Raw genomic sequence first — 6,960 nt, 5'->3', positions numbered from 1 at the left:
CCTAGGACATATGCCTGTGGTGTTCTTGTACTAAGATCTGCTTGGATGAGTAAATTCTAAGGGGTATTTTAAAACCCGGTCACTTAGATCAACTGATTTGGGATGGCCAATTGAAAATCCACAATAAAGAGCAACTTAGATACAGAACATTTAGTTATCCAAAGAGATGCTGGGCATCAATGATCCTAGGAAGAATTAGTGAGCCATGTGTCTGTGGTGGAAAGATGTTGAGTAAAAAGAAAAAGAAAATAAAGCCAAAGGCTAATACTGCAACATTTAACACCAAACCTCCAAAAGAATAATAAGCTTATTAAGCATTATAAGCCAAGAAAAGTTAGCAAGGGAGTAATAAAAAAAGTAAGTCTTCTAACAGCAAGTTTAGCAAGCCTTTGAGGAAAGATGTGTATTATGTAGCAGCAACAACAATTGAGTTATCATTGTCTGCATAATGACCCCATAGATTAAGTTCTGCTATCTGCCTAATAAGGATATGTATTCTTTTCTTATTCATTTCAATTTCTCTTAGTTTTGATGCTTGCTTGGGGACAAGCAAGATTTAAGTTTGGTGTTGTGATGACAAGTCATCGTATACCCATTTTTCAAGCTAATTTCATTTGTTTTGTTAGTCTTTATGCACTTTCTTGCTTCTTAAGTAAGTGATTTGGAGTGAAAATGCATAACGTCTCTAAATCAAGCAACCACCATGAAATTAATGTTAAATCATGAGGTTTAAGCTAATTTTAATTGAATTTTAATTGATTTATAAGCCTCTTGAATTTAGTGATACTTGGAGTGGTTGTTATGGTTTATTATAGGTGAAGAAAAGAAAAGAAAAGGAAAAGCGTGGCCTAAGAAGTGTAGCCCAAGGAAAGGAAAGTGTGGTCAAAGCAAGAGGAAGTGTGCCGCATGCAATGGGGGAGGCAAACATTGCCCTCCACAAGGGCACACTGCCCTCTAGGAGGGCAACATAAGGGAACCAAGCAAGGAAGGCAACTCTGCCCTGCCCACTACAAGGGCAGAGCACAACATTGTGCCTTGGAACCAAGAAGAAGAGAACCTTGCCCTGCCCTCCACAAGGGCAGTATCGGGCTCACCAAGGAAGAAAATCAAAGGAAAAATGTCACCCATGCATGCCACAAGAATCGAACACGGAACAAGGAAGAAGCAAGGAACTAAGGTTGAGTGTCGTGCCAAGAAACCAAGGAAATTAATTGAGCGTGTGTTCCAGCCGTGTTTCGAACACGGGACATCAAAGTGGAAACACTGCCCTGCCCTCCGCGAGGGCAGGGCAGCATTTTGTTGGTGCATGGATCTGGCGCACCAAGAGACTTTTCTGGCGCACCAAATCACTCTCCTGGCAGCACCAGCGTGCATCACAGCTCAATCCTGGCAGCACCATATTTTTCTGCCCTGCCCTCCGCGAGGGCAGGGCAGCATCCTATGCACCAAGGCAATTTCTGGCGCACCAACTTTTCCTGCCCTGCCCTTGGCGCGGGCAGGGCAGCATTCTGCTCACCAAGGCTGCACCACGCCGCACCAACAACGCACCAAACTCCAAATCCTGCCCTGCCCTCCGCAAGGGCAGGGCAGCCTCCTAGGAGCAACTTCTCATGGGCCAAAAATTCAAATTAAATCCCCATTTTAATTCATTTCTTCACCAAATCAAAAGCCCATCCAAATCCCAAAATCCAAGAATAGAAAGTGTATAAATAGGAGCTAGTTTGATGTAATTAGGACCTTTTTGACTTACCTTTGGCTTAGCTTTTGAATTTGGCACTTTCTTTGAGCTTTGAATTTTTGTGACTTTGAGAGACTGAACCGAGATTTCAGAGAATTGGGGAGGAGAATTGATCTCTCTTCTTCCTTGTTCTTGCTTGGGTCTTTTTAATTTCTTTGTTTTGATTCTTGGGTGTTAAGAATTGAGGAAATTCTGTCTCAATCTCCACTCAAGAACTCTTTAGTTTTCTTTCTGCATAATTGAATCAATTTACATTCTCTTTACTGCTTCCTCTTCAATTTCTTGTCAATTGCTTTGTGAACTTGGATCTGGGAAGGCAAATAGAGATCTAGGCTCTGCTACCTAGTCTCTTGAGACCTGAGACCACAATTTACTTTTGGTTCTTCTGTGACCCTACTGCACTTTAATTTCATTTTCTGTTGAATTTCAGTTTATTCCAATTCATCTTCTCCTTTATTAATTGTTGCAATTTACTTTCTCTTTGTTTAGATTCTGCAATCCCAGTCCTCAAATCCCTTTTACATTCAAGCAATTTACATTTCTTGCACTTTAAGTTTCTGCAATTTACATTTCTTGCACTTTAAGTTTCAGTCATTTAATTTCTTGTTCTTTAAGATTCAGTCTATTTTACTTTCCTGTCCTTTAATTTACTGCAATTTCCCTTCTCCCTTTACATTTCAAGCAATTTAGCTTCTGTTGAATACAACCCACTCAACCAAAACTTGATTCGCTTGACTAAATCAACCACTAAACTAAAATTGCTCAATCCTTCAATCCCTGTGGGATCGACCTCACTCATGTGAGTTATTATTACTTGATGCGACCCGGTACACTTGCCGGTGAGTTTTGTGTTGGATCGTTTTCCACACATCACACTTGCTGGTTAGTTGTGCGAAGTTGTGTTTATGCCATGGTATTGAACACCAAGTTTTTGGATTCATTACCGGGGATTATTTGAGTTGTGAAAAGTATTGATCACAATTTCGTGCACCAAGTTTTTGGCGCCGTTGCCGGGGATTGTTGAGTTTGGACAACTGACGGTTCATCTTGTTACTTAGATTAGGTATTTTTTTTTCGGAATTCTTGAAGATGAATTCTAGAGTTTCATGATGATTTGTTGAAGTCTGGCTGGCTGTGAAGCCATGTCTAATTTCATTGGACCGAGGTTTCAACTTATCATCACAAGAGCTTGTTGATTTCTATCAATCTTGCTTTTGGAGCAGTGATCTGCTAAGGCTTGGCTGGCCATTGGCCATGTCTAGTGTTTTGGACCGAAGCTTTCCTTGAAAGCTTGGTTGGCTGTGAAGCCATGTCTAATTCCTGGACCGGAGTCTTAGACTAAACATTGCATGATTCCTGGAATTCTCATTAAGAATTTTGATACCTTTATCTTCTTTTTCCACTTAATTTTCGAAAATCACAAAAAAAATTACAAAATCATAAAATCTAAAAATATTGTATGTTTCTTGTTTGAGTCTAGTGTTTCATTTTAAGTTTGGTGTCAATTGCATGCATTCATTCATGTGTCTTAAGGATCTTCAAATAATTCTTGATGATTTCTTACTCTGATCTTTGAATTCTCTTGACTTTTGAGTGTTTATGTGTCTCATATGCATTCCTATTAGTGTCAGTAGTATACAAACTGCTAAGTTTGGTGTCTTGCATGCATTGTTATTTGATTCTTGTTGCATTTTGATTTCTCCTTATTATTAAAAATCCAAAAATATTTTTAATTTGTGTCTTTTCAAGTCAATAATACAGAGAATTGAAGGTTCAGAACATACAGCAGAGGAATTGCACAGAAAAGGCTGGGCGTTCAAAACGCCCAGTGAAGAAGGACAGACTGGCGTTTAAACGCCAGCCAGGGCACCTGGTTGGGCGTTTAACGCCCAAAAGGGTATAGTTTTGGGCGTTTAATGCCAGGATGGCATAAGAGGGAAGATTTTGTTTTCAAATCAATTTTTTTTCAAGATTTCAAAGTTTTTCAAAATCAAATCTTTTTCAAATCATATCTTTTCAATCATATGTTTTCAAAATTGATTTCTTTCTATTTTCAAGGATACTTGCTATCAATTAACGATTTGATTCAACATATCAAGTATGTTGCCTTTTCTGTTAAGAGAGGTTTAATGTCTGAATCATATCTTTTCTTGTTAGCCAAGTCATTGATTTTCAAAATCAAATCTTTTTAAAATGTTTTTCAAATCATATCTTCTCAATCACATCTTTTTAAAACCAATCATATTTTCTTAACCACATCTTTTTCAAAATAGTTTTCAATCAAATCTTTTTGATTTCTAATTTCAAAATCTTTTTCAAAAATCACTTGATTTCTTTTCCACTTTCATTTTCAAAAATCAATTAGTGTTTTTCAAAAATGTTTTCAAAATCTTTTACTTAATTTTCGAAAATTACTTCCCTTCTTCTCACATCCTTCTATTTATGGACTAACACTATTCCTTAATGCAAAATTCGAACCCCATCTTCTTTGATAAGTTCGAATTTTCTACTTCTGTCTTCTATTTTTCTTTTCCTCTGACACCTAAAGGAATCTCTATACTGTGACATAGAGGATTCCACATTTTCTTGTTTCCTTCTCTTTCTTATGAGCAGGAGCAAGGACAAAAGCATTCTTGTTGAGGCTGATCCTGAACCTGAAAGGACCTTGAAGAGAAAGCTAAGAGAAGCCAAAGCACAACTCTCTGCAGAGGACCTAACAGAAATCTTCAAAGAAGAAGAACCTATGGCAGCCGAAAACAACAACAATGCAAGGAAGGTACTGGGTGACTTTACTGCACCTACTCCCGATTTCTATGGGAGAAGCATCTCTATCCCTGCCATTGGAGCAAACAACTTTGAGCTTAAGCCTCAATTAGTTTCTCTAATGCAACAGAATTGCAAGTTCCATGGACTTCCATTGGAAGATCCTCATCAGTTTTTAGCTGAATTCTTACAAATCTGTGACACTGTCAAGACTAATGGGGTTGACCCTGAGGTCTACAGACTTATGCTATTCCCTTTTGCTGTAAGAGACAGAGCTAGGACATGGTTGGACTCACAACCTAAAGGAAGCCTGGACTCTTGGGAAAAGCTAGTCAATGCCTTCTTGGCAAAGTTCTTTCCACCTCAAAAATTGAGTAAGCTTAGAGTGGAAGTCCAAACCTTCAGACAGAAGGAAGGAGAATCCCTCTATGAAGCTTGGGAAAGATACAAACAATTAATCAGAAAGTGCCCTTCTGATATGCTTTCTGAATGGAGCATCATAGGTATTTTCTATGATGGTCTCTCTGAACTGTCCAAGATGTCTTTGGATAGCTCTGCTGGAGGCTCTCTTCATCTGAAGAAGACGCCTACAGAAGCTCAAGAGCTGATTGAAATGGTTGCAAATAACCAATTCATGTACACTTCTGAAAGAAATCCTGTGAACAATGGGACTAGTCAGAAGAAAGGAGTTCTTGAGATTGACACTCTGAATGCCATATTGGCTCAGAACACAATATTGACTCAACAAGTCAATATGATTTCTCAAAGTCTGTCTGGAATGCAAAATGCACCAAGCAGTACTAAGGAGGCTTCATCTGAAGAAGAAGCTTATGATCCTGAGAACCCTTCAATGGAAGAGGTGAATTACATAGGAGAACCCTATGGAAACACCTATAATCCCTCATGGAGAAATCATCCAAATCTCTCATGGAAGGATCAACAGAGACCTCAACAAGGTTTCAACAATAATGGTGGAAGAAACAGGTTTAGCAATAGCAAGCCTTTTCCATCATCTTCTCAGCAACAGACAGAGAGTTCTAAGCAGAATACCTCTGACTTAGCAACCATGGTCTCTGATCTAATCAAAACCACTCAAAGTTTCATGACTGAAACAAGGTCCTCCATTAGAAATTTGGAGGCACAAGTGGGTCAGCTGAGCAAGAAAATCACTGAACTCCCTCCTAGTACTCTCCCAAGCAATACAGAAGAAAATCCAAAAGGGGAATGCAAGGCCATCAACATGGCCGAATTTTGGGAGGGAGGAGAGGCAGTGAACGCCACTGAGGAAGACCTCAATGGACGTCCACTGGCCTCCAATGAGTTCCCCAATGAGGAACCATGGGAATCTGAGGCTCAAAATGAGACCATAGAAATCCCATTGGACTTACTTCTGCCATTCATAAGCTCTAATGAGTATTCTTCCTCTGAAGAGGATGAGTATGTCACTGAAGAGCAAGTTGCTGAATACCTTGGAGCAATCATGAAGCTAAATGACAAGCTATTTGGAAATGAGACTTGGGAGGATAAACCCCCTTTGCTCACCAAAGAACTGGATGACTTGTCTAGGCAGAAACTGCCTCAAAAGAGACAGAATCCTGGGAAGTTTTCAATGCCTTGTACCATAGGCACCATGACCTTCAAGAAGGCCTTGTGTGACTTAGGGTCAAGGGTAAACCTCATGCCTCTCTCTGTAATGGAGAAGTTAGGAATCTCTGAGGTGCAAGCTGCAAAAATCTCACTAGAGATGGCAGACAATTCAAGAAAACAAGCCTATGGACTTGTAGAGGATGTTCTGGTAAAAGTTGAAGACCATTACATCCCTACTGATTTCATAGTCCTAGAGACTGGGAAGTGCATGGATGAGTCCATCATCCTTGGCAGACCCTTCCTAGCCACAGCAAAGGCTGTGATTGATGTTGATAGAGGAGAGTTGATCATTCAAGTGAATGAAGAATCCTTGGTGTTTAAGGCTCAAGGATATCCCTCTATCACCATGGAGAGGAAGCATGAAGAGCTCCTCTCAAAACAGAGCCAAACAGAGCCCCACAGTCAAACTCTAAGTTTGGTGTTGGGAGGCCACAACCAAACTCTAAGTTTGGTGTTGAACCCCCACATTCAAACTCTAAGTTTGGTGTTGGGAGGTTCCAACATTGCTCTGAGCACCTGTGAGGCTCCATGAGAGTCCTCTGTCAAGCTACTGACATTAAAGAAGCGCTTGTTGGGAGGCAACCCAATGTTATATTTTATCTATTTTCTTTTGTTATTTTATTTTTTTTTGTAGGTTGATGATCATGAGAAGTCACAAAATCAATGAAAAAAGCAAAAACAGAATAAAAAATAGAAAGAAAAACAGCACACCCTGGAGGAGAGCATGCTGGCGTTTAAACGCCAGTGAGGCTAGCTGTTGGGCGTTTAACGCCCAGTCTGGCACCATTCTGGGCGTTTAACGCCAGAAAGGG

At 39.8% G+C, this 6,960-nt stretch overlaps 1 non-coding gene across 1 annotated transcript; it reads right to left on the bottom strand.

Moving 5' to 3' along the window:
• Positions 1-4,877: 4,877 nt before the first annotated feature.
• Positions 4,878-4,985, bottom strand: LOC112799163 (small nucleolar RNA R71). The gene has a single exon (XR_003200741.1). It is a non-coding gene; the product is annotated as a small nucleolar RNA R71 (small nucleolar RNA).
• Positions 4,986-6,960: the final 1,975 nt, after the last annotated feature.

The sequence above is a fragment of the Arachis hypogaea genome, chromosome 4 (assembly GCF_003086295.3).
Source record: "Arachis hypogaea cultivar Tifrunner chromosome 4, arahy.Tifrunner.gnm2.J5K5, whole genome shotgun sequence".
NCBI classification, from domain to species: domain Eukaryota; kingdom Viridiplantae; phylum Streptophyta; class Magnoliopsida; order Fabales; family Fabaceae; genus Arachis; species Arachis hypogaea.
The sequence above is the reverse complement of the archived record's forward strand: the minus strand, read 5'-3'. Positions and strand labels throughout refer to the sequence as shown.